Here is a 6,299-nt window from a genome sequence, read left to right as displayed (position 1 = left end):
TGTATTTTTTAATTGTAATATTTAAATTTGTAGAAAGGTAAGAAATCTATTATTTAGAAGAATATTTAGAATATGTGTATAATTAAATATAATTGAGTTATGATATTCTCACACTTTCTTTCTCTAATAAGAGAAAAAATGATCAAACAGGTAGATTTTTTTTTTTGCTTCATCGGAAGAAAAAATAGGTAGATTTCTATTGAGATTGAAATGAGAGTAGTTTTTTTTGATATAAAAGAAATTTAATTACTTAATTAGATTAGTATTGAAATGAACGTGGTAGTCTACTATTTTTTTTCTAATATTGATTTAGTCGTTGCAATGATGTTATCAGTTGTGCTAATTTTTTTTATCAAGATTGATGTGGTTGTTTACCATTGCTGATGGCATAAAAGTTCTTTTAAAATCACTTTCACGAACATAAAAATAGATTCTATCTAACTGCAAGATGGACGTCATTTGTTCCCTTTGAATGATTAAGTTGCTATTTTTTTCCATAATATGACAATATTGAGGAGTGAAAGATTCCTATTTCTTATCAAGAATATAGTGAGTACTACATTTTACACTTATCTTTCTAGTGCAGTATATAAATTTATGTGGCTCACACTTTGTTACTGATTTGTGTCATATAAATATATAAATGATGATATATTTGTATGATTTCAATTGAATGAGAAGAATTGTTTAGTAAATTACCATATATGTGAAACTCACAGTTTTATTTTCCAATCATCTGCAACGGGGATATATCACTAAGTAATGTGTGTTTCTTGTTGTTGATGATCTTTCTCCTGCAATAAAGAAATAAGAATGAGTAATTTAAAAAAAACAATTTTGAAATTAACTAAAATAATTAAAAATGACATACTTGTTGAAGTAGTTAGAGACAATTGTCATTTTTTCTCACCAGCAGCTGAAGTCCAAGAAATATGAATAATTTGAGTTTGTGAGTGATTTCACTGGTTTGTTTATATAGAGATATAATAGATGCATGGTTCAATATAATACATTTCATTTTTTATTTATTTAATGTAGATAGTTGAATAGCCTCCTGACATTAACAATTTTATTCAGTTTTTGACACTGGTATTGCCATCATGCTACTATTTTTAATTTAATGTTAGTTTTTATTCGGAGTTACTATGTTAAGGAATTCTAAGAGTTTGTGAATTTAAGAAAAATAGACATATATTAATGTAGAAAATTGGACAGCAAACTAAGACCATTGCATATCAAGATTAATTTTGGCGGAAGTATGCTTTATTGTTAATAGTTTTTTTTTTTTGGACTAAATTGATATTAGTTAAAAATTAACATTAAATTTGATTTTAATTTAAGGTACTATGCTAAAACCATTTGCAGATATAACTTTGTGGTCTGTTACACTTTTGGCATGGATGTTACTCTTTTGCTTATACATTTGATATTTATTAAGTTTAAAACTGAAATCATTAGTGCACAAGTTTCCACTACCTGTTCATTCACTCACTAAGCTATCTCATTAAAACACCAATTTTTTTACTAATGTATGTAGGTTCTCACGTGTATTTGTACTTAATACTTAGCTCAAGTGAGCTTTACTAATATATATAGATAGATAGATATTTTTTTTTGGAAAAACCAAATATATATATATATATATAATTACTTTGGGAAATAAGAGCCCCAAGTACAATATAGATAGATATATATTGATTGATTTTTTTTTTATTTTAAAAGTATTTTATCTAAATTATTCATTAATAAATGTTATTTTGTTTTTTATTTTGATTTTTTAAATTTGTCAAATGCAAAACTCAAGTCAATTTTAAGTCTATGAATGTTGTTATTTAATATAAGTAGTTAAATAGGATTTTATAATACAATTTTTTTCAGTTTTTAGTTTATTAAATTTTTTATTTTTTAATGTATTTAATATAAAGGTATGTGAGCTTTTATGGTTTAATACATATGTGTATTTGTACTTAATACTTAGCTCAAGTGAGCTTTACTAATATATATAGATAGATAGATATTTTCTTTTTGGAAAAACAAAATATATATATATATATATATATATATATAATTACTTTGAAAAATAATAGCCTCAAGTACAATATAGATAGATATGTATTGATAGAAATTTTTTTATTTTAAAAGTATTTTATCTAAATTATTTATTAATGAATATTATTTTTTTTATTTTGATTTTTTAAATTTGTCAAATGCAAAGCTCAAGTCAATTTTAAGTCTATGAATTTTGTTATTTAATATAAGTAGTTGAATAGGTTTTTATAATACAATTTTTTCAGTTTTTACTTTATTAAATTTTTATTTTTTAATGTATTTAATATAAAGGTATGTGAGCTTTTATGGTTTAATACATTAATTGCATGCAAAAATACAAGTGTGCTTTACATATATATATAGATTATTGTATGTAGTTTTCCTTTAAAATTTGTTTATGATTACTTGAAGGATATACATTTAGATTCAATGATTATTTGACAAGTTTGAAAATAAATTTTAAATTTAATTAGAATTATGGATTATGCAATTATTTTAAGCAAATGAGCTGATGTGATATGAAATAATTGGACAACGGGGTAAAACTCTTTTTGTTAGTGTAAAACTCCAAGCATACATCAAAATTAAACCCCTACAAAATTTAGTTTTTACAAAACTCTTTTTGGATTAACTATGTTTTTGTATATATAAAATTGGCACGATCCGATTTTAATCCATCGTCAGTGTAAAGAATCATCGGTGTAAAGATTGGACACAAAAAAAATTCATCACAAACACAATAGTATGATTAGATATCGATACATTTGTCATTAAGTATGTTAAGTTAGCAAAATAAATTTTCGTGTTTTTTTATCTTGTTTGACAAAATAAATATAAACATAATTAAGTATGTTATGAGTGTTAAACTATAATTAATGAAAATACACGAATATGATACTTTTTCTATTTCACTTTTCCGTTGGGATGTATGAATTACAAAATTACTGCCATTTATCTCTCATTACTTTTTAACTCATATTCATCAATAAACTTTTTAGTAATTTTGTGTATAATTTTCATACACAAATTCAATTTTGTACCTTTTGTTTTATCAAACTTCATTGTATCAAGCATAATTTATCGAACAATGATTTAAACGAACTCCACATGTGAAAATCAATTAATATTCTTTTATAATCATGAGAAATATATAATTAGTTTGAGTATAAGAGATATCAACTAACTCATAAGCTTGTTAAAATTGAAAGTCGGTAAAATAAAAATCCAGCAAATGTTTGTTTTCTCAAAAAGTAATAGAAAATAGCACATGACGATATATCATTGTCTAGCTTTGTGGTAAGTTAATTTGTAGAAGTCCTTATTGTAGGAGGTTCAACTCCTATTCACACCGTTTATCATTTAGGTTCGAGCCAGGGGCAGAACTATGAAGGGACATAGGGGGCCATGGCCCCTCAAGATTTGATACAAGGAGGAGTACATCCTAACCAAAGTTCATCGTGAGATACAAGGGCATGCTTAGCTAAGTGATGAGCAGCATTATTCGCCTCCCTAAATACATGAGAAAAATAAATTGAAGAGAAAAGAGGCACCATGCACTGCAACTCTTGAACCAGCAAATCAACATATGCACTACACACTTCTTTTGCCTGCACCTTAGAATTGCAAATTGGCAATCAGCTTTTGTAGTAAGGGACCAAAAGCCATTATCACGAGCCAGTTGCACTCCCATCACCAAGCCCGCCACTTTAGCTATCTCCAGTGACCAAACACGACTTTCCCGACGACAGCGAGCTTGGTGATCACGGCCCCCTGCCACCACATTACCGCCCTCATCTCTAATCACGGCCCCCAAACCCCACACACAATCAGTTCCAGCCGCATCAACATTGAGCTTAAAAAAACCCCGCGGTGGAGGACTCCAAACTCGTGGCGAAGAAGGCGAAGTAGCAGGTCGGTCACCTCCTCTCAGCTGCATCAACTGACATTTATACTCAGCAAGCTCCTGAGTAGCTCTCGACGCAACCTCTGCAGCATTACTACCCTTATTATCAAAACACAATCGGTTCCTGGCTCGCCAAATCCAATATGCCACAACACACACATTCTCTACAACATCATTAGGTGCCTTCTCAAGTAACTGCTGAAACCTATGACAATAGATAAACGGCTCCTCTGGATTTCTCTCCCATACAAAACCTAAGACTGAGCTGAACCACACCCCTCTAACCCAGGGATAGTCTCGTAAAGCATGGTCCAAACTTTCCTCCACACCAACACATCGTGGGCAGAAAGGCGGGCACCCAACCCCTTTATTCCACAATATCTTCTGTGTGGGCACTATGTTACATAGAACCCTCCACATGAAATGCCCCTGTCTCGGTTGTACGTGTAGATGCCAAAGCTTCTGCCACCTCCGATCAATAACCTCTGTGGATACTCCTTCAACTTCAAGCTTCTCCCAAGAGCGAATACAATGGTATGCAAACCGAACCGAGAATTGGCCATTTTTCGTTTCAGCCCAGGTCAACTTATCTTCCGCTTGCGGATAAAGCACAGGTATCTGCAGCACTTGGCCCACTTCAAAAGGGAGGAAATAGTTTTCTACCAGACCTCTATTCCAATCATTCACAGACATGTCTATCAAATCATATACGTGCGTGACCACCATATCCTGAGGCTTTGGAGACCAAACTTTATGACCATGCTGCAAGGGGAGCCAATTATCAATCCATATATTCACATCACTTCCACTACCCACACGCCAAAAGGAGCCTCGCTTGACAATCCATCCAGCCTGGTGAATACTTCGTTAGGTGAAACTAGGGCAATGGCCGATAGAAGCATGAGTGAAGTGTTGTCGCGGGTAATACCTTGCTTTTAAAACTCTAGCCAAAAGAGAGTTTGGGAATTGACACAATCTCCACCCTTGTTTAGCAAGCAAAGCATCGTTAAAAGCTTTGGAAGAACGAAAACCCATACCACCCTTCTTTTTTGAGTCGCATAAGGAGTCCCATTTCACCCAATGAATACGCTTCTCTCCATTCTTGCTTCCCCACCAGAATTTTGCAATCATGCTCTCTATATGCGCACACAAACCCAACGGAAGAGAGAAGCAACTCATGATGCACGTTGGTATTGTTTGGGCCGTGGGTTTAACTAGAATTTCCCTGCCCGCAACTGGCAAATAGCTCTCCTTCTAACCCTTAAGTTTCTTCCAGACTCTGTCTTGTACAAAATCAAAGACCTGTTTCTTAGAATGACCAACAAAAGTAGGGAGACCAAGATATTTGGAATGACTATCAACAACCTTAACCTGTAAGCGACCATGCAGGGCATTTTTACAAATATCATCCACATTTCGGCTAAAAGAAAGTTCTGATTTATCCAAATTGATAAGTTGGCCATACACCTGTTGGTATTCACCAAGAACATCACTAACAACATCCACCTCCCGGTTATTAGCACGACTATCATCCGCAAAGAAGAGATGTGATATGTCTGGAGCTCCTACTGCAATCCGAATCCCATGCAAGCTGCCATTTTCCTGAGCCCGGATAAGAAGCCCCGACAACACCTCAGCGCATGAAATGAACAAGTAGGGGGAAAGCGGATCTCCTTGTCTTAAACCCCGCAAAGAGTTAAAAGATTGACAATGAGTTCCATTCAGCAGAACAAAAAAACTAGCAGTTGAAACACATTCCATAATTAGAGTGATCATCACCCTGAGGAAAGCCCATAGAGCACATAACAGTTTTAAGAAAACTCCACTCAATACGATCATACGCCTTTGCCATATCCAATTTAAGCCCAACATAATCATGCTTCCCCTTCACCATCTTCCGCATATGATGGAATGTGTCAAAGACAATTAATGCATTATCTGTAATTAGTCTACCAGGCATAAAAGCACTTTGAAAAGGCCCAACAATATCAGGGAGCCACAATTTCATCCTATTTGCAATGGTCTTTGTGATGATCTTGATAGAGTTACTATCTTACAAATAAATATAATTTCCACACTTGAGCACACTTATATGGAGAATATTCTGAAGTGTGTCATCGCTAAATCCATACTTCATTTTATTATTTGTCTCAATTTGTGGGAGCAACAATGCATCCTTTCGGGAAAACAACATGAAACAAGTGGTGCATAGAGTTTTTTATGCTCAATAAATAAGCCATTAAATTTAAACGTTGAGAAGATCTAACATCAATTGGTCGTTATAGTATAGTGGTAAGTATTCCCGCCTGTCACGCGGGTGACCCGGGTTCGATCCCCGGCAACGGCG

At 33.2% G+C, this 6,299-nt stretch overlaps 1 non-coding gene across 1 annotated transcript; it reads left to right on the top strand.

Annotated features, from left to right (window-relative positions):
- The first annotated feature begins 6,227 nt into the window (after nucleotides 1–6,227).
- Nucleotides 6,228–6,299, top strand: TRNAD-GUC (transfer RNA aspartic acid (anticodon GUC)). Its single transcript has one exon. It is a non-coding gene; the product is annotated as a tRNA-Asp (tRNA).

This window comes from Lotus japonicus, chromosome 1, assembly GCF_012489685.1.
Source record: "Lotus japonicus ecotype B-129 chromosome 1, LjGifu_v1.2".
Taxonomy (NCBI): domain Eukaryota; kingdom Viridiplantae; phylum Streptophyta; class Magnoliopsida; order Fabales; family Fabaceae; genus Lotus; species Lotus japonicus.
The sequence above is the reverse complement of the archived record's forward strand: the minus strand, read 5'-3'. Positions and strand labels throughout refer to the sequence as shown.